General features: G+C 41.5%; 1 protein-coding gene across 8 annotated transcripts in view; it reads right to left on the bottom strand.

Moving 5' to 3' along the window:
* Window positions 1–20,044, bottom strand: part of EFCAB11 (EF-hand calcium binding domain 11) — a 187,380-nt gene that overhangs the window by 134,001 nt on the left and 33,335 nt on the right. The window lies entirely within an intron of this gene.

Raw genomic sequence — 20,044 nt, 5'->3', positions numbered from 1 at the left:
TGAGAGGTGAAACACAATATGAACATATTACTGTATAAAATGCTTATAAAATGTCATTCCTTCTCTCAGCCAGAAAAAGGAGATACAACACATTAGGTCAATCATTAGGAGAGTAAAAGCCCACGAACAATGAATGCATCTGTGTTATGCATGAATCCGGCTCTCTTACATGTCTACTAGAATCTGAATAATTGTGTTTTACTGAATACACATTTAAAGGAGAAAGCCATCCCTTAGAAAAAAAATTCTAGACTCACTCAAACATAACTTTACTGGCACGGTTTCGGAATCTATCGTGAGGTATTCCAAGTGAAATTTAAAACTCCTCATTTTTCAAGCTGGCCTGTTACAACTAATAGGTTTTAAAATGATGAACAGCCACAGAACCATAAAAAAGATTCCATTTTATAAAACCAAAGATCGTTCTATCTGAAATGAAGTTTCACTTTTAAAACATCATGCATTTGAAAAAAAAATCATATACTCCTGGAAGCAATGGGCGTTTTCCATGAAAGAAAATGTTACTGGGACACAGCAGCAGCACAGAAGTGAAATATACACTGTCAAAGAAAAGCTGGGGCTTCCCTGGTGGCGCAGTGGTTGGGATTCCGCCTGCCGACGCAGGGGACGCGGGTTCGTGCCCCGGTCTGGGAAGATCCCATATGCCGCGGAGCGGCTGGGCCCGTGAGCCATGGCCGCTGAGCCTGCGCGTCTGGATGACTGTGCTCTGCAACTGGAGAGGCCACAACAGTGAAAGGCCCGCATACCGCAAAAAAAAAAAAAAAAAAAAGAAAAGCTGGTTTGCTATTTGGCAAATACAGAGCTTGTTTCCATATAATGGGTAGGAGAGAAGGGGAGGGGAGACTCCAAGATTATGTTCAGGAAATTAGGAGAGACAAAACAGAAGTACGGTATTAGAGCATGTAAATAATCACAATTTATTATCTACTTTTAAGATCCCTTTCTACTGAAGTGCAGAACTTTAAAAGGCAGTAAGACTGTGGTTAAAGAAGCATCTCAAACCACATCTCCTATTTGCACACAGTAGGACAAAAACTCAGGGGCTAATAGGGCAAAAGGTATGGCTTGCGATGGAGTCCTTTCGGGGGCGGGGGCTCCCAAGATCACCCTCAAGTTTGATGATTTGCTATTTTTTCCTCTGTCCTTGGGTCAAAGTATTTGGAGAAAGAGAAATAAATGCCTCTTGATGGCAGGAGAGTCAAGCCGCTTTGCAAAGGCCAGCACCAACAGTGGGCGGGGAGGGGACTGGTTGTGGCCATTTTTGCAAACAATCGACCACAGCAATCTGTGAATGCACGTGGCCATTTTACAGTGAACCGTGTCTCTGAATAATACGGCTTTGGTGGATTAATGTGAGATCTGTTAACTTACTGAGTTCGATGTGAGAGATGTGCTATAATGACCATAAAAATTGCTATCCTCATGCATGCATAAGGGACATGGAAACTTGCACCTTGGGGTGTACAGCAATGTTCTGAAGATTGTGAGGGGTCTAATCTCCCTCCACCCCTGAGCACCTGTGAGAGACAGATCACACACAGGAAGAGCAATATAAGGCAGGTAGCATGCACTCAGAGCAAAATGAGAGGTTGGGAAGCTACCGTAACAAGCGCTGGGAAGAGGGGGATACTCACTGAGGAATGGACTGACCAGAACACGATAGAGGAGGAACCCGACCTCAACCTGAGGGAGGAGCAGGGCTCACAGAGCAGGGAGCACGGGAGGGGACATCCCAGAAAGGAGCTATCATGCACAACGGGGGCCACGCGGAAAAACAGCAAGATGTGTTTAGGTAACTAGTTCATCGCGAAGGAAGTGAGAACAGAAGAAAGTAGGAGCCAGAGGGTAGCCAGCCTATGTGAATACTGAGTTAAGAGTTTGTTCTTACAAATGCTGGTGAGGGTGTGGAGAAAAGAGAACCCTAGTGCACTGCTGGTGGGAATGTGAATTATGTAGCCCCTGTGGAAAACAGTATGGAGGTGCCTCAAAAAACTAAAAATAGAATTACCGTAAGATCCAACAATTCCACTCCTGGGTATATACCTGGATAAAATGAAAAAACTAATTCAAAAAGATACACGTAACCTGATGTTCATAGCAGTGCTATTTACAACAGCCAAGACATGGAAGCAACCTAAGTGTCCATCAACAGATGAATGGATAAAGAAGATGTGGTATATATATACAATGGAATATTACTCGGTCACAAAAAAAAAAAAGAATGAAATTTGGCCATTTGTAGTAACATGGATGGACCTAGGGAATATTATGCTTAGTGAAATAAGTCAGAAAGAGAAAGACAAATCCTGTAGGATATCACTTATGTGTAGAATATAAAAAATAATACAACTGAATATATATGCAAAACAGAAACAGGCTTACAGATATAGAAAATAAATTTGTGGTTACCATACGGGAGGGGGAAAAGGAGAGGTGTACCTTGGGGTATGGGATTAATAGATACAAACTACTATGTATAAAATAGGAAAGCAGTAAGGATATGTTGCATAGCACAAGGAATTATAGCAATTATCTTGTAATAATTTACAATGGAGTATGATCTGCAAAAATACTGAATCACTATGCTGTACACCTGAAACTTATATAATATTGTAAATCAACTATACTTCAATAAAAAAAGAAATTCTGGCTTTTAGCCTCTACACTTAGATGTAAGGCCTAGACCCCTGGACTAGGGTAATGGGAAGAGGGCTGACAGCACAAAGACACTGAACAAGCAAAGTGACTTGATTTAGAGCAAGGACAGAAAAGGAAAAATCAATGGCTGTGAGAATGAATCTGAGAAAATCGTGGTATCACTGACAGAAATAGAAAGAGCTGACCTGAGGACAAGGATAATGACTTTTGATTTAAATATGATGAACTGAAGGCGGTAACAAGCAACTTGAAACATTTTCAGCTATGCGCTGTGTGACTTTGCGAACATTATTTAACCTCTCTAAGCTCAGTTTTCTCATCTGTAAAATAGGAATAATCATAGATGACTGTGAGGATTGAGTGAAATAATGGCAATGCCCAGCACTCACTAAAGCACTCGAAAAATGACAGATATTTTGGCCATCATTATTATTCATCTTATATTTGACAAATTGCCCAATAACTCTTTTTTTGTCACATGAACTTATGACTGATACACCTCTTATTAGGGTTTTTTTGTTTTTTGTTTTTTTCCCCAACGCAACTGAGATAAGTCAAAACACTATTCTAATTGCAGTCCTTGTAAATTTTCCACAGCATTAGAGACTGAGCAATTTACAACCTGCAGAAGGCTCCAAGTCTATGACAAACTCATCACGGCAAACCATTAAACCTAGTATGTCAGCTGATCCAGCTGGATTACATGTGAACATCTGATGGCTACGGTTCTCCCTATGAAGCAGTAGGTTTATGGGGCTTCTTTACATTGAAAACATGGAAAGAAAAATTCTGTACATGATTTAATAATAATTTGCAACATATTAAGGATCCCTTTGAGATGAAAGTTTTCTGTTTTGCTTTGTTTGGGGTATAAGAAAATAAGATTAAAGAGAATAAGATTCTAGAGTAATAATGTAGCCATGAAGGGTACATTAGCAATGGGGAAACTGAGAGAAGGTAACTTCCAAGTAAATCTGAGAATTTAACATTGTAATTATTAGTAATGCTGGGCAGTGAAACACAAATATTTATCATGTACATGGTAGGTACTTAATAAATATTTGTTAAATAATGCTGAGTGAAAGTGATGATGGTGATTGATGAAACTGATGATGAGATTGATGATATCAGTGAAACTGATGAGCAAATGATTTGCTTGCCCTTTCCTTCATTTCTGGCGATTAGTTCACTGTGCTATTAATCATAATTTTCTTTAAAGAGTAAGTAAACAAAAGGTATGGAAACAGAGAATCAAGGTATTTAAAGCTAGAAGTCCTTTAGGAGAAGACACTGAGGTCCAGGGAGGTTAACAGACTTGCTTAAGTCAATTCCCCATAACATGAGATCCGAGCCTGAACAACTAACCGACAGCCCTGCGCACATCCCGCCACCCCACGATGGAGAAGAAAAGAGTTACGGAGAAGCTCAAGCCAGTCAGTTCTGTGATTGGTTTGAAGATCTAACAAAGGGGTGAGATGAGTATATGGATTCTGAGAAACAGCGACTTCAATTATTTAAGCCATAAATGTTTCTCATTATGATGTTTAAACAGATCATGACAGGCTAAAATACAGATTTTTTTTTTTTTGCCATTAATGCACCCACATTTTATAGTATTGAAGTAGGAGGTTTTTGATTTTTTAAAAAATAAATTTAGTTATTTGTTTATTTTTGGCTGCGTTGGGGTCTTCGTTGCTGTGTACGGGCTTTATCTAGCTGTGGCGAGCAGGGGCTACTCTTCGTTGCGGTGCGCAGGCTTCTCATTGCGGTGGCTTCTCTTGTTGCGGAGCACGGGCTCTAGGCGCACGGGCTTCAGTAGTTGTGGTACGCGGACTCAGTAGTTGTGACTCACGGGCTCTAGAGCACAGGTTCAGTAGTTGTGGCAGATGGGCTTAGTTGCTCCGCAGCATGTGGAATCTTCCCGGACCAGGGCTTGAACCCGTGTCCCTTGCACTGGCAGGTGGATTCTTGACCACTGCGCCTCCAGGGAAATCCCATGAGGTTTTTGATATTTTTATCAAAAGATTTTATGACCAAATTGTCAGAAATCAGGGAATTTTATAAAAAGGGTGTTACAATTTAGCTTAAGTGTTTTCATATATCCACAGTCTTAGGTCCATGAAACCGCTTATAGCCATAGATTATATAGCTCTATTTTTGACTGCAAAAATTTACATGCTGTCCAGATCTTTATTCTACTGAAATTGAACTGGAAAAGGCCCTTAACTGAAATTCCTTCAAAATTATAAATTGTAGTAGATCTGACTGAGAAAGAGATTCAAAAGCACATGGGGAGAGATGTAAAAGGGAAAGAAAGGCAAAGATTCTCCATGTGTATGCCTATTTGTGTTTCCAATCTGGAGTCAGAATGTCTGGGTCAAAACCAAATTCTATCAGTTACTGTGATCTTAGCCAAGTTACTTGGCCGCTCTGTGCCTCAATTTCCTCATCTGTAAAACTGGGGTAATAACAGTAGCCACCTCGTGGGGTTGCTGTGAGGGTCACAGTTAAGACAAGCAAAGCATTTAGAATGGGGCTTGGTGTACAGTAAGCACTCTGTGTGTTAGCTCTTTAGATCACACCCTCAGGTCTACTCACCTTTCCTGTTCCATCTCCTACTCTCTTCCGCCCACTCTTTGTCTATGCTCTTCTCTCTCCTGGATGCTTTCCTTCCAGGGATTCTTCAAATCCTAACTCAGTTGCTAAGTTCCTCGATTACCCTGGCTGGAATTAAATCCTCTCGCCTCTCTGTTCTTCTATAGTAGGTACCATTTTCTACTTACAGTCACTCTGTGAAAGACTGTCCCTGTCTGATTTGTTCCTGTAGCCCTGAAAGTACCCTTCTCAGTGTCTTGCACATGGCATTCAGCAAGTACTTGTGGAATAAACCAATATATAGGGAGAGTAGTCTTCTCCTGCCTTATCAACTGGTAGCTGTTATTATCACTATTATTAAGGAGGAAAGGCAGGTCCTAGGAGGCCCAAACTACTGATGCAAAGCTGAGGCAAACATCATGACTGTCTTTTGGAATAAAGCATAATTTATGAAATGCAAAGCTAATTTAATTTCATGAAAATTCAGAGAATTTCTGGAACAAAATCAATGGAGAATAAAACCTCAGGTTTGAAAGGAAGCCAGATTGGTCACTACCCGGACTGGGAAGGGCGTAGTATTATTACTATCATCTCTCGATTACCCACTGTGAAGAGGCGTGGCCCTTTCAAGATCAATCTCATCTGCCTGGGGCAAATTATCCCTGAAGTCAAAATCCTTTTATGTTCTCTGCTTCTTTCTCTCCCGACAGTCTAGACACCTTCATAAAATCATTAATAAACAGTGAGTGCCTACTATGGGACAAGCAGAGTGTTTTTCATGCATCCGCTCATTTGATCCTTCAAACAACTCTATGGTGTTGGTTCTCTTAATATCTTAATATCAGGAAACTGAGGCACAGAGACATTAAATAACTTTCCCAAAGTTTACTCGCTACTTCAACTCATCTTACTTCAGTCCATCTCCCCACATTTATTGTCCTATATGAGAGTGGGAAGGGGATCAGTGTGGAATATCTGGAATATTCAATTGCTGGTGGGAAAAAGGGCTAGAAGGATTCTTCAGGGGCAGGTCAGGTCTGGTCTGCTAAGGGCCGGGCAGGAAGTGCCAATCTTACAAACTGCAATGACTTTCAGGGGTCAAAGGAACCCAATGAACTCAGGCTAGATCCCCAAATCCTGGGGGAATCCACACTGGTAGGCAAAGCAATGGACTCTCTGGGCAATGGTAATATAGGGACACCAGCAGACATTCCAGGTGACACAGTCATTTCAGAGCAAGAATCAGCCAGGAGCTGGGAGAAGGTGGAGTCCTGATCATCAAGACAGGAAGCTAGAAAAGGGAAGCGAGAGTCTGGGACAAGCCTTTGTGTTAATCAGGAAAATGTAGGAAGCTGGATGTGCTGAGCTGGACTCACACTGTGGGGTTAAGAAGGTGAGTTTGAGCCGGGGGTCGCTGGGATCAACCCAGATAGAGGTTATTCTTCACACTGTAATAGGAGACACCAGGTAAACCACAAATCCGATCCTGTGGCTTCCCTACTTAAAACATTTCAATGGCTTCCTGCTGTCCTTAGGATCAAGTTCAAACTTCTCAGCAACTTCCAAGGCCATTCGTGACCCAGGCCCTGTGTGCCTTTCCAGTCTCATCAGTCTGCATTTACCCTTCTGGCCCCACCCACCCAGGCAAACAAAAATGAGTATATTCAACAGCAGACTAGCTCTAGTTAACAACCCTTAGTTATTCAAAGGGCCAGTCTCCCCTGCTGACCTCTGCGGATACACTCTGCCTAGAACATGCTCTCTCTTCCTCTGCCTGGCTATTTCCACCCTTCAGGTCTCCCATTAGCCACCACTCCCTCTGAAGTCAGCCTCCGTGCCCCTTCCCCAGCCTGCAGTCAGCAGCCTTCCTGTATATTCCCACAGTGCTCTGTAGTCACCTTTCAGGATTGACCATCTTGGATTCTGACCACCTATCTCCCCAGCTAGACAATAAGCTCCTAGAAGGCAGGGCGGTGTCTGTCTTGTTTACTTTTATATATTCCCAGTGCCTGCAATGCAGTAGATACCAACAAATATTTGTTTCCAAAACAAAGAAAGAGCACAGGACAGAGACACCTCCTCTAGAGATCAGGGTGCAAAGAGAACACAAGAGTGTGTGGTGCTCATTAAGTGTGAGGTGAGAACCATGCAGCCAAGCAGGGGCCCAGGGAGGATTTGGAAACGTTATCAAATATGTAGGGAGGGTCTAAATTTCAGTCACTGATTTGAAAGCTATACACAGTGTGTCCAATGCAGTCATAGAAATACAGGGGTCCCTTGAGTGCCTAGGTCACCTTGGGTGTTGACAGCTTCTCACAGAAGACATGAGAGTCTGACTCCAGAGTTTTTATCACGTGGGGAGAAGCAGGAAGAATGACAGTGAAGGGGAAAACACAATATTCAGAAAAGTTAAACTGTTATCTCTTTGGAACTGGCATGAGCCTGCTAATAAGCAGCCAGGGAAAAACAAAGAGGTAAATAAAGAGAACCGGGAACGCTGTGGTATAATATCTGAATGTGGCAAAGGGGAAACCATAAAGACCATTTTGTTTTAATCATTAAGAAAAGTGCACCTAGTTCACATGCTATGGATCAGGCTTGGGGCGGCGGGGGAAAGACAAATTAATCTAAGGCTATTCATTTTGTGATAGCTTAACGCAAACAACTTTTAGCAACATTATGAAGCCAGCTAGTAAAATAAATAGAAATGAAGTCCAAGGGATTTAAAGATGAAAAATTTGGGGGGTGGGGAGAAAGAACTGCACAAAGCAAATCGGACAAAATACAAGGCTAACCAAACAAAAGCTGAATCATATAAATAGGCATTGCCGTGTGCCCTGGAGGACTGCCAAGGAGAGTGAATTTCAACAAAGAATGCTTCTGCTACCAGTCTGGAAAACTTCAGTTCCAGGAAGGTGGGAGGGAGGCTGCAGCCATTGCTGAATGACACTGGGGAGTGTGGGGCGGGGAGGCAGGCTCGGTAGACAAATGCTGGAACCTTCCCCTAGCAAGCCATGAACAGGCAGCTCACTCCCTCTCCATGCCCTCCCATGTACCCCACACACACCCAGTTATGAGAAACAAGCCCACGTTTTAGATGAGAAATTGGCAACAAGGGCAGCGGCCTTCTCTTCTCCATTTGCAGATCAAAAGACCACTGTAAACACCCCTAGGCTACCATGCTAGTATCCAAAGGGTTGAGATGAACCCAGTCCCTGCAGCCCAAGTCAAACGAGGCATTGGCAATTATCTGTGAACTTGGATGCTGGGGACAGAGCCCCGGGCTCTGTGTGGAAGAGTCCTAAGAGCAGTACTGTAACCCTCGCAGTGATAACCGTCACCACCACCAGAACAGTCCCCCCTGCCTGAGTATTTATCCCTTGGCAGGCACAGAACTAGGCCCTTTGCATGGATTATCCCTGTGAAGCCCCCCGCTCAGCCCTTATTTTCTTAATTTTATAGCTGTTCACTCTACAGATAAGGAAACCAAGGCAAGTTAAAATACTGATACTTTTCAAAGGTCTCACAGCCAACAAGCAAGGGAGCAGGGATTTAGATCCACACAGTTATTCCCAGACAAGCTCTCTTAACCAATAAAAATAAAACCCAGTAAAAGAAGGTGGATAATCAACAAGCACTTATTAATGGTGGGCATGGTGTGTACTATGAACTCTGCTAGGTTAAAATGGGTAAAATGGTTTCTTTTAAAAAAAAAAGAGGAAGACTAACTAGAATTCCTTTTACTTAATCTGTAAAAAAATTCTTGAACTTTATTAGCCTTCAAAGAAAAAAGGGTCCCTACTCTAATATCTACCACAAGGCTCCAATAAGTACGTAGGTTGCTCAAACCCCTACAGAAACTAACAAAACAAACCAAAAGGAGAGTCGATAACATCTAGCTCAGTGGCTTTTTTGGGATTGGCATTACCCAAAATGCAGACTTAGCGCCAAATACCGGGAGCCCTGCGAATCTGAAGTTCCTTAAGATTTCCTTAGCATAGTAATGCTTTCTCCTCAAATTTCTGTATTGCTGTCTTTATCGAGATCTCTGTACATTAATATGTGCTTTTTAAAAAATATGACCTATTTTTCCAATGGGACTGAGGGGGAAAAATCACAAATGCATATTTAAACCCATAGAATATTTAAATTCTCCCAAATCTTATCATACATTTTTAGTACTTTCTTTTTGAGATGAAAGATAAAAACGTGTGTGCATGATTAATTGTCATGATGAAAGAATACTGGGCAGTTGCTTAAGAAACGAGAACAACAAAGGAATAAACTACTGCAGGCATCACCAGGACTGGAATGACACTGCTCTGTGTACTCGATTTCCATGGCAACTAGCAATGGGAAGATGAATGTTTCATAGTCACTCCGCTCTGCGGTACACGTCTATAAATCAAACTTACATAAAGAGCACAAGATTTCTGCTGTGGGCTGTATGCAGAGCCGGTTTATTTTCCTGTTACCGTATAATTATGGAAAAGCAGCACAGAACAATGAGGTCATCTTGAGTGGGGAACAAACTCAGAAATTACTAATACACCTGAGGCATAGAATGCCATTCGTCTCGGAGGAAACCAGACGCAGGCAAAGCAGACAGCGAATGGAAACCCTGCCTGCCTCTGTCAGGTATGGTCCTGGCACTCATCTGCTCTGGCTGAGAACTGCATGTTGCGTACCTGGCGTGGGCTCCCTCCCGCTGCTCTGCTCTGAAACGTATGTAGGGGCACCTTAGTTAACTGCCTCCCGAATGAAACTGCAAGGTTTCATTCTGATAAACTGGGCAGAAATGATACACCATGTTTCGTATGAAAGTTTACTGAGGCTGAACAAGCATGCACTTGTTTTTATTTACACCCCAAATGGCTCGTCTTGTAGAAGTCAGGATGGAAAATTAATGCTTTGGCATTGAATTGGGAGTCAGAAGGCCCAAGTCTTGACTCTGGTCTATGTAACCTTGGGTAAGCCATGAAGTTCAGGTAGCTTCCATTTTCTTAGCTATGTTACGAGAGACGGTGGATGTGATTTTTAAAGTCTCTGCCGCCATCTGCTTCCATGATTCTGTATCTTGAAAACCCAAAGGTCTGAATCAATCAGATCTAACCAAAGATATTAGTTGTGCTATCCCTAAAAAAATATATATATATATATATAGATATACCTTACACAGTTATACTTTTAAATTCTATACTGGCTAAAGTGCCTAAGTCATAGTGTTTTATGATTACCATTGCATTGAAGCTTTCTTCTGATTTGTTTCAATTTTTCAAACACAGTATATGCTCTGGAAAACTTAATGAAACCATCAGAGTTTTTTTGTTTTTTGTTTTTTTTTTTTTTGCGGTACGCAGGCCTCTCACTGTTGCGGCCTCTCCCGTTGCGGAGCACAGGCTCCGGACGCGCAGGCTCTGCGGCCATGGCTCACGGGCCCAGCTGCTCCGCGGCATGTGGGATCTTCCCGGACCGGGGCACGAACCTGCATCCCCTGCATTGGCAGGCGGACTCTCAACCACTGCGCCACCAGGGAAGCCCAACCATCAGAGTTTTAAATGCAAAAAAAAAAAAAAAAATTGTTACAGATGATCCTAGAACTGATTTTTATGATATAATATAAACAATATTTAAATTTAAATAATCTTCCTGTTACCTAGATAAGGGCTGCCTATCAATTCCTACCAAATGGGAAGCGTCCCGCTTCTTTTTTTCGTATAATTAATTTATTTTTTATTATTTATTTATTTATTTTTGGCTGTGTTGGGTCTTCATTGCTGCACGCGGGCTTTCTCTAGTTGCGGCGAGCGGGGGCTACTCTTCGTTGCGGTGCACGGGCTTCTCATTAAGGTGGCTTCTCTTGTTGCGGAGCACAGGCTCTAGGCACACAGGCTTCAGCAGTTGTAGCGTGCGGGCTCAGTAGTTGTGGCTCGCAGGCTCTGGAGCACAGGCTCAGTAGTCGTGGCACACAGGCTTAGTTGCTCCGCGGCATGTGGGATCTTCCCGGACCAAGGCTCGAACCCGTGTCCCCTGCATTGGCAGGCGGATTCTTAACCACTGCGCCACCAGGGAAGCCCTGCGTCCTGCTCCTTGAAGTTTGCAGCTCTCAGAGACATGGTGAAGCTTTCCTGGACCTCATCTTTGGAAGAGTCATGCTCAGTAAATTTTGTGGAACAAATAAATGGATGGATGAACAAACTCTTAGTAACACCTTTGCTACACCTTTCAGAAATCTTATATCCCCTTCCCCGATCTTACATGTTTAGGCAGATTCAGACCAACACATAAATATCCCCAGGATAGACAGGCAAATATCTGAAAACCAGGTATAACTAGATGAGTATCTGTTTTGTGAGTCTGTGAGTCTACAAAACCCTTGTGAAACTTTATAAACTAGAAACAGCTCTTCATTAGTGGAGCACCAGGCGTGATCAGACACAGAGAGGACCTCCTGTGCTAAGGCCCTGGCTGAGTCCAGGAGTACCATGGGGGCTCAGAAGTAACGGAGTCACAGTCCCTGTCTCATGGGAGGGAAAACAACACCCAAAAGCACCCGGTACCTTATCTAAAGCTTACACCACCTCTGGGGAAAAGACGTCATTATCCCCGCTTTACAAGTTGGGAAAACTGAGCTATAGAGAACTGATATAAGTGACAGTTATGAAAAATGTAGGGATATTCAAAACCTGACTTCCTGAATTGATAGGCAGCCCTTATCTAGGTAACAGGAAGATTATTTAAATTTAAATATTCTTTATGTTATAAAAATCAGTTCTAGGATCATTTGTTTAAAATGGGTTTTTGTTTGTTTGTTCGTTTTATTGGGGTTTTTGCTTTTTTTTTTTTACTTTTTAAGACTGATAGTTTCATTAAGTTTTCCACAGCATATTCTATGTTTGGAAGATGTAAACAAATTAGAAGAAAGCTTCAGTGTGATGATAAAACCCTAAAACACTATTAATGAGGTGCTTTAGCCAGTACAGAATTTAGAAGTATAATTGTGTAAAGTATATATTTTTAAGAATAGCACAAGTAGGGGATTTCCCTGGTGGTCCAGTGGTTAGGACTCGGTGCTTTCACCTCTGGAACCCGGGCTCAATCCCTGGTCGGGAATTAAGATCCCGCAAGCAAGAATAGAACAAGTAACAACTTTGGTTAGATCTGACTGATAGATTCAGACCTTTGAGTTCCTGACTCCAAGACCTCTGTGCTCTTCTGACTGCAACTCAGGACACATTGAAGCAACAGACTGTTGCTCTACTGGACTTCTTGGGCACTAAAAAACAAAGTTAAACAAACACACCTAGCCCCTAAAAAGCCCAGTAATAGTTAAAAAAAAAAAAAAAGTAGTAATAATATAAAACAATATTTCTTAAATCTACTGTGCTAGCCCACGTTATGTCCCGCACTTCCATTCCCCAGTCAGCAGGTTAACGGCTATTTCCAGGATGGAGCCAAGTGTTATACAACCATGCAATTTCCGATACGTGAACCTTATGGGAGCCAATGACATCTTTACAGAAGTTTATTAGAAATGTATTCTGCCGTCAGAGACACTTGGTTTGGTTCCTAAGCTTAGAAGATGCAGTAATTTGGGCACACATTTTTGGCACTGATTTTTCAAAAATTAATAAAGTAACATTTATTAAGAAAGCCTCCAGGTTAACCTCCTCGCCTTCCAATTAGTTTCTTATCAGAGTTTTTAGCACCACCAACTGGTTAAAGAGATCAACTACAAATCTGCTTGGCTCTCAATCTGCTTTGTTCATTAAAAGAGGATCATACATATATTTCACATTTAATTTATGTTAAAGTAATTTATTTCAGTCACTAAATAAAATTAGAAATGCCTTTCCTTGTTAGTCAAATAAAAAATAATCCACTTTGGCTTTTTCACTTAAAAAGAAGGTACATTTTGCTTAGTAAGTCATTAAAGAAAACTAAATCTACCCACTAAAGCTAATCTGATTTACTCTACCATAAACTCATACTCAAAAAGCAAAGACTAAGAACTACAATGAAAATTAGAAACTAAGAGAGCGATAGCAAACTAAATGGTATTGAATACTATGTGAGTCTACAGTGTCTATACAAGACATTAATTTAATTGAAAATAAAAATGATTGAGGAGGTAATTTCACATTTTTAAAAATTTGAGCTTTTTCTATCAAGATTCCTGACTTAGAGATGAATGCTGCCATGTGACACATGAATATTTACTGCCATTTATCTTTCCCTCCTGTTTAATTGAACCACACCTAGCAATGGATGGTGTACAGATTGCGGTTCAAATCTGATTTCTGTACAATGAATCAATTTGTGAAACTATGTATTCCTGAAGAACTAAGTCCAATTTTTTCCCCCAAAACAACCAATTTGTGGATACAAGTTGTCTTTGAAAAGTACATCCAGCCACTTGTTGTCATGACACGTTTGTAACGGGCAGAATAAATAGCACCACACTATAACAAATTTGGTCACCAACAGAAACTTCTCTACTAGACAATGTACAAAAGGGAAAGAAAAAGAAGCTTCCATCCAATTTATTAAATTTGACTCTGATAGCAGAGTTCTGTTAAAAGCTTTCTGCTCACAGTTTAAAAACCGCTGTAATAATTTCACGATGATAGCAGTTTAAATCTCTACACAAATGGGTAGTCAAGTTCATATTTTTAAAAGCCTGACTCTAAATCTGCAATTGAAAATCCAGTAAAGAAGATAATTTGCAACAGACCCAGATAAAATTTAAGGACCAGCGGCTGCCCTACCCCATTTAACACACAATTTCAACATGTGTACTTTGATCTTCATTCTATTCCTCTGCTCATTTATTTACTCATTCATTCTTTCACTCATACATCCATTGAATATTCTCTCTCCAGCAAAGACAGTTAAATTTCTGCAAAAAGGGAAACAAGAATAAGACTCTTCTACTGTCCCCTCCTCTCCTTGGAGGCCAGCCTTGATATGCCGTCTCCAAGGCACAGAAGATTTCCATTTGAAATCATGAATGGATTACCAGGAACCTTAACAGTAAGAAGACTTGGGTTAAGAAAAGCATTTTATAACTTTTATTGTTGTTGCTATACATGTTCTTTAACATGACTCTTGAATGATACTTAAAGCTAAGTGTGTTTAGACATTTTAACTGTAAATTTTGTCTACTCTACTATTATTATTAGACAGCAGTATTCTCAAATCAAAAAATACAATTTTGAGATGTAGCAGAAACATCTGTCCATTAACAAGTACCAGCAACGTGACTGCCATCAAATTAAAAAAAAAAAAAAGTTGATTACTTGTCAATTTCCTACGACTTTTCTTCTTTAACCAAAAGATAAAATGATTGAGAAGTCTAAGTCCAGTTTGGCTTGAGATTAGCAATAAAGGTGCTCAGCTTTACCTGTAGAATAGGTATGCATAACAGCTGATGTGTAGATCACTGCATCAATTCAGCAAGGTAATACTAGCAGGTGTTTAATGAATGGGAACTGCCGTCACTGGCACTGGGTTGGCACGGTGTCACAAAAGCTGGGAAGGAGCGAGCATCAAGGGCAGGGTCCCAGGCAGAGTGCTGAGTGCCTTGAGTAGCTGGCAAGAATAAACACTTAGAAAAAGGACAGGGAGGCGGCCTAGAGGAACTTAGGCACGAGGAGTAGCTTTCTAGGCTGCGGAGACTGAAGTTTATCTGCAGGCAGGGAGGTTAGTTATAAACAGGAGAGGGAGTGACTGATGGAGAAAGGTCTAAGAAGAAGGGAAGGGGATGAGACAAGAACAAACGGGAGGAACTAGAAAAAAGAAAAAAACTAGAAACAGAATTGAAGGAAAACAGAACTCTGGAGGTGAAGAGGAAACCCAGGCAGAGGCCATGACCCTGTCCGTGAAGCAGAAGGCAAGGTCACCTGCAATGCACAGCAGTAGGAAAGGTCTGGTACAAATGTGACAGAGAGCAAGTCAGTCTCATGGTGTGTGACATGCTAGTGAACTGGCTTGGGGTGTTATACCAAGAAGAATTCTGAGTCTCATCAGAAGAGTGTAGGCCACAGGTATAAGGAGGTGACGGTGGTAGCACACATGCCAACGATCTGCCATCCCTGAAAAAGGGAACTGAAAACAGATGAGCTAAATTCTCCTGGATGATTTCAGCACGAAAAGGAAAGCATTCTGGAATGACATAGGACCAGGGCTGGGGAACTGTGTACAGAAGATGGGTTTGGGTGGTCTAAACACTTTGGTCAAGTAGGCACAGCATCTGCCTGATCTGAGAACTTGGTTCCATTCCGGGACAGGCAGCTGGGAGAATCAAGGCAGGCATCTGGGATCAAAGCAAAAGGATCCAGGAAGGTGGACACAGAACTCTGAGATCTTTCAGACATGACACTTGCTGGGAGACGGAGAGGGAGAGTATTGAGTGTGGTGTGTTTGGAGGAGAAGGTAGATGCACCACAGAAAGAAGACAAAGGGAAAGCTCGCTCCAGGCCTCAGATTGGCGAGGAGCAGCTCCAAGGACTAGCGCACGCTCAAGAGCCTGCAGTACAGGACTGCGGGAAGGTCAGCACCAAGGCGGGGGCCTCGGATGGAGGCTCAGCCCAAGGCTTGGGTTAGAAGTGAAGGTAAGGAGGGGAAAGCGGTGTCAGCATTCTTGGGGCTTAGTCGCAGCTGAAGAGGACAGAGGTAGGAGATGTGGAAGATACAGCAGGGGAGGAAGAAGAAAGATGGGGCCACATGAGGGTCCAGCAGCCATGTTTAGCCACTAGGAAGCAGTCCTGAGATTGTACCATTCTTGGTCCTTTTGCGGGGAGGGAAGGGAAAGGTGAGTGACAGGCAGGAGGGAGGGACGGGAAAGTTATGGTTAACAGTATTAGTGCCTGTTCCGCCTCTCCTGGGGTCAGCTTAGGAACAGGGAAAGGCAGGGGGAGGGAAAGCGTAGGAAGAAAGAGATGCCGCTCGAAGCCCGTAGCGCACTGAATTCCTACTTTGCCCTGATCTTCTCCAGCAGCAGGTTGCAACCAAGGAGGGAAGATGAGCAGACAATACTGACAAGCTGGAAATGGTAAAAGATGATGCTAAACTCACAACAACTGATCAAAAGTGTCTTACAAGTGAATCAATGTATAATCCCGCCTTGTAAAGAAGACAATCGTAAATTCAGCCTAGCACTCCCACCCCGGCTAAAGTGATGAAACCTCATTTGTCAATTTTAAACGTCTTTTGCTTTTCCAGCTGATTTGGCAAAATCTTTCGCTATTGTGATATAATTCCAAAGGCAACACACAAAACACAAGGGTTCCTATCAAAGCGACGTGATCTGGAATTCCTGCTACCGTCTCATGTAATAAAACGCTGCATCAGTTTCCTTTTGCACATTTTTGTAAATAGTTCCTTTCATTTATGTGCAGAAAATCAAATGAAATCTCAAATGTAACAATCTAAACCAAACCAATTCATATGAAGAGGGAAAAGCTATATAATTGTGCAACTGGTTTACCAAGAACACTTCCAGGCAGAGCGAACATGCCTTACTTAGCCAGCTTTATGGCAGGCATTGTGGGGATGCAAAAGCATGCCTGGTTCCTACTCTCAGGACGTCCATACTGTTAGAAGAAGTGAGAAGGTAATATTACAGTGATTAAGAGCACAAGCAAATCTTCGTTCTGTTACTCAGCAGGCAGCAGCATCAAGCAAGTCCTCTGACCTCTCCAAGCTTTGTCCTCATCTGTAAAATGGGGACAGACAGAGCCTAACCCAGGAGGTTCCTAAGAAGATTCCTTCAGACCAGGGTCCGGTACATAGTAAATATTCAGCAAATGTCAGTTGCCAGGGTTACTGTGGTTACTATTATTAGATGCAGTACTCTCGCAAGTGCTACAGAATTTCTAAGGAAGAAAAAGGAAATTTTGTGAGCTGGAGTGATCAGGGAAGGCTCCCTAGAAGAGAGAGTTCAGCTAAGTTCAAAGGAATGGATACCAGTAGATATGTGGATGGGGAAGTCAGGAGAGGAGAAGAGAGGGCAGTGGAAGAGAAATGAGATAGGATCAGAACACAGCAAGTAAATCAGAATAGTGGATTAGAATCTTTGATCTGGGCAGGCCAGGTCTGTGTGTGGAGGGGCCTTGTATGTCAGGCTAAGGAGTCTGGGTGTCATCTGGCAGGGGATGAAAGGTTACTGAAGTCAAGAGGTAACATTAAAAAGTAATGCTAATTTACTCTCATTATCCAAAATTGAACGAGGAGGGTGGACCAGTGATTTTCAAACTGTAATAAGTGCATATGGATCACCCAGGGATCACACAAAACACATCTGATTCAGTATGTTTGGAGTGAGGCCTGAGATTAGGCATTGCTAATCATTGCTAACACGTTCCCTAATGCTGATACTGCTGGTCTCTGGAGCTTTGAATGACAAGGATGTATCTCTTCAAGGTAGCCTGATGGAAAAGAATGCATGGGTAGGAGGATGGTAGACAAGATGGCTAGACGTGAGGTGGCAAACTCATAGGTCGGTATGCCACACATAAAAACATAGCATTAGAAGCCTTTGGATTTGATTTTTTAAGCTATGTCTAAGGGGGACAACTGAAACTTTGTAGTGAAACTCTTAATGCTGAGCCTATTTTTTTTTTTTTTGGTGACATCTTAAAACAATGTTAATTTAATTATCTCCTATAAAATAAAAATTTCTTTTATTAAATGCAAGTTTTTCTTATTTTATAAATACAACACACAGTATTATCAAAATTTTCACTCAGAAGTTAGCTATCTACTACAAAAGAAAAACGTAAGAAAGATTCCTCCTTCTATAAAGGAAAATGGCATGAATACATGCGTGATGTGTGCCTATCACTAACTTCAAGGATGACTGAAAGCGTTAGCAACATTTGGCCATAAGAAAGAAACCATGGCAGCAGTTTCTTATGTGACAGTTGGATTAAAAGAAAAATAGTCCTCATGCTATTACAGCAAGAACAGTGTATTTTACCATATATGTAGATGAGGAATTGGAAACGTTGACCATAACACTTGTTATAGTGACATCTCAAAAACTAAACCCAGGGTTGGAGAGCTGTCAGCCCAGTAATTTTCTCTTGAGAGCAGTCTTTGTCACATCTGTATTCACATGGTGGTGGATTCTGAAATATTATGTGGGATACGCAGAGAAAATCAAGGAGACGCCATGCCACCCTCCATGATAGATAACCCCACCAGTCGGTTCTGGAACAAGAAGAAGCACAACCCCCTCATGTCTGAGATGAGGAGAGTGCAGGCCTGAGAGGTTTTGGTGAAAGCCTGTTCGCTACGTAAGCCATTCATTTACATAAAATTCAGTCACTTACTTGACACGTATAAAACTGTGCTACGGGAGTTCTGTACTCCCATAAATATCCCACTTGTGCCTGTTTATATTAAGCTCACGTTCTAAAACTAGAAATAATTGATGCATGCAAATACCTATGTATGAGCATACAGAAGAAAGATATTTATGACAGATTACGAGTTTCAAGCTGAAGGAGGAGACAAGTTCCTTTTTGGGGTAGAGAGGGGTTGGGTAGGGTGTAGGGTAGGGCCAGCTTTCAAGATAAGAAATATTTTGTTAAAAGCTGGGCCTTGAAGGAGGAGTAGAATTTGCATCTGGATGGGTTTAACCTCAGAAAAGACTACAAAATCTGGACATCTGGAATGTGAAAGAGATTAAATACTTCTTCCAAACAAATAGTACATCCTTGTTAACGGGAACTAATTAGCTTAACTGAAGAAACCAAAATAACACATTCTGTTTGAAAATCTCTGTAATGAAGTCATTATTCTTCTCTACTTGTTTTCTGGTCCAGTTTCTGAGCTTCAATTCCTGCATCACCAATTCTAAAATTTATACCGGTAAAAAAAGACCATCCTCAAATGCAAGGATATAATTTTTGTTCATGGAGCAAAATCAGTCAAGAACCCTCTGAAAAACTGATATTTTCTTAAAATGATTAGCATATAATTATTTCTATAGGTGGATTTTTAAAGTACAGTTGTATTTAACATATTACATGTGAAAGTCCCCAGAGAGGAGAAATTCTGAGGTCAGTTTGAAAAGCTTACATATATTCATATTCCCCATTCAGTGATCACATGCAAGAAAATAAACAGAAATGGGAATCTCTGACAATAAAATTGTGAAACAAAACACTGAAATAAAAACCAAGGCATTATCATTGCAGGGAAGATACAAAAATTCACGAAATAAAAATTGGAAACTCAAGAAGTCTACCTATTTGGTCACTACACTCACACACTAGGTACAGCTGGTAACAGCTATCTACCTATAGTTACAAAGAATCAGAAACAATTTCTAGTCTCTTTTATACTTTTCTATACACAGAAGCATGTAGATACTTACAGATCAACAATCATATTCCCCAAAGTAGGTACTCACTATAATAACTGCGATCTTGGTGAGGTCACCTGACTGCATTTATAAGATGACCATTCTGACGCACAGAATAATGACTGGGAAACTTTCTCCAGTTAGAGACTGTCCAGGAAAATGATATGCAACAAGTTGGTTGCCAGCAGAAAGGAATTACAAGAAGCTAAAGAGCACAGTGAAGAATAACACTTCAAAAGAGATGCAAATGATTTGAAAAAATACATTCTATCTTATATCACTTTCCTTTGGGCTCCTTGGTTCTAAAAGACTCTTCCATTAACATGTTAATTCACGTGACCCAAGCTCATGAGGCCCCTTTCCCCCACAAGAGCTGTGATAAAAGGCATATGTGATCTT

Source organism: Delphinus delphis, chromosome 2 (assembly GCF_949987515.2).
Source record: "Delphinus delphis chromosome 2, mDelDel1.2, whole genome shotgun sequence".
NCBI classification, from domain to species: domain Eukaryota; kingdom Metazoa; phylum Chordata; class Mammalia; order Artiodactyla; family Delphinidae; genus Delphinus; species Delphinus delphis.
This window is presented reverse-complemented; position numbering and strand designations above follow the sequence as displayed.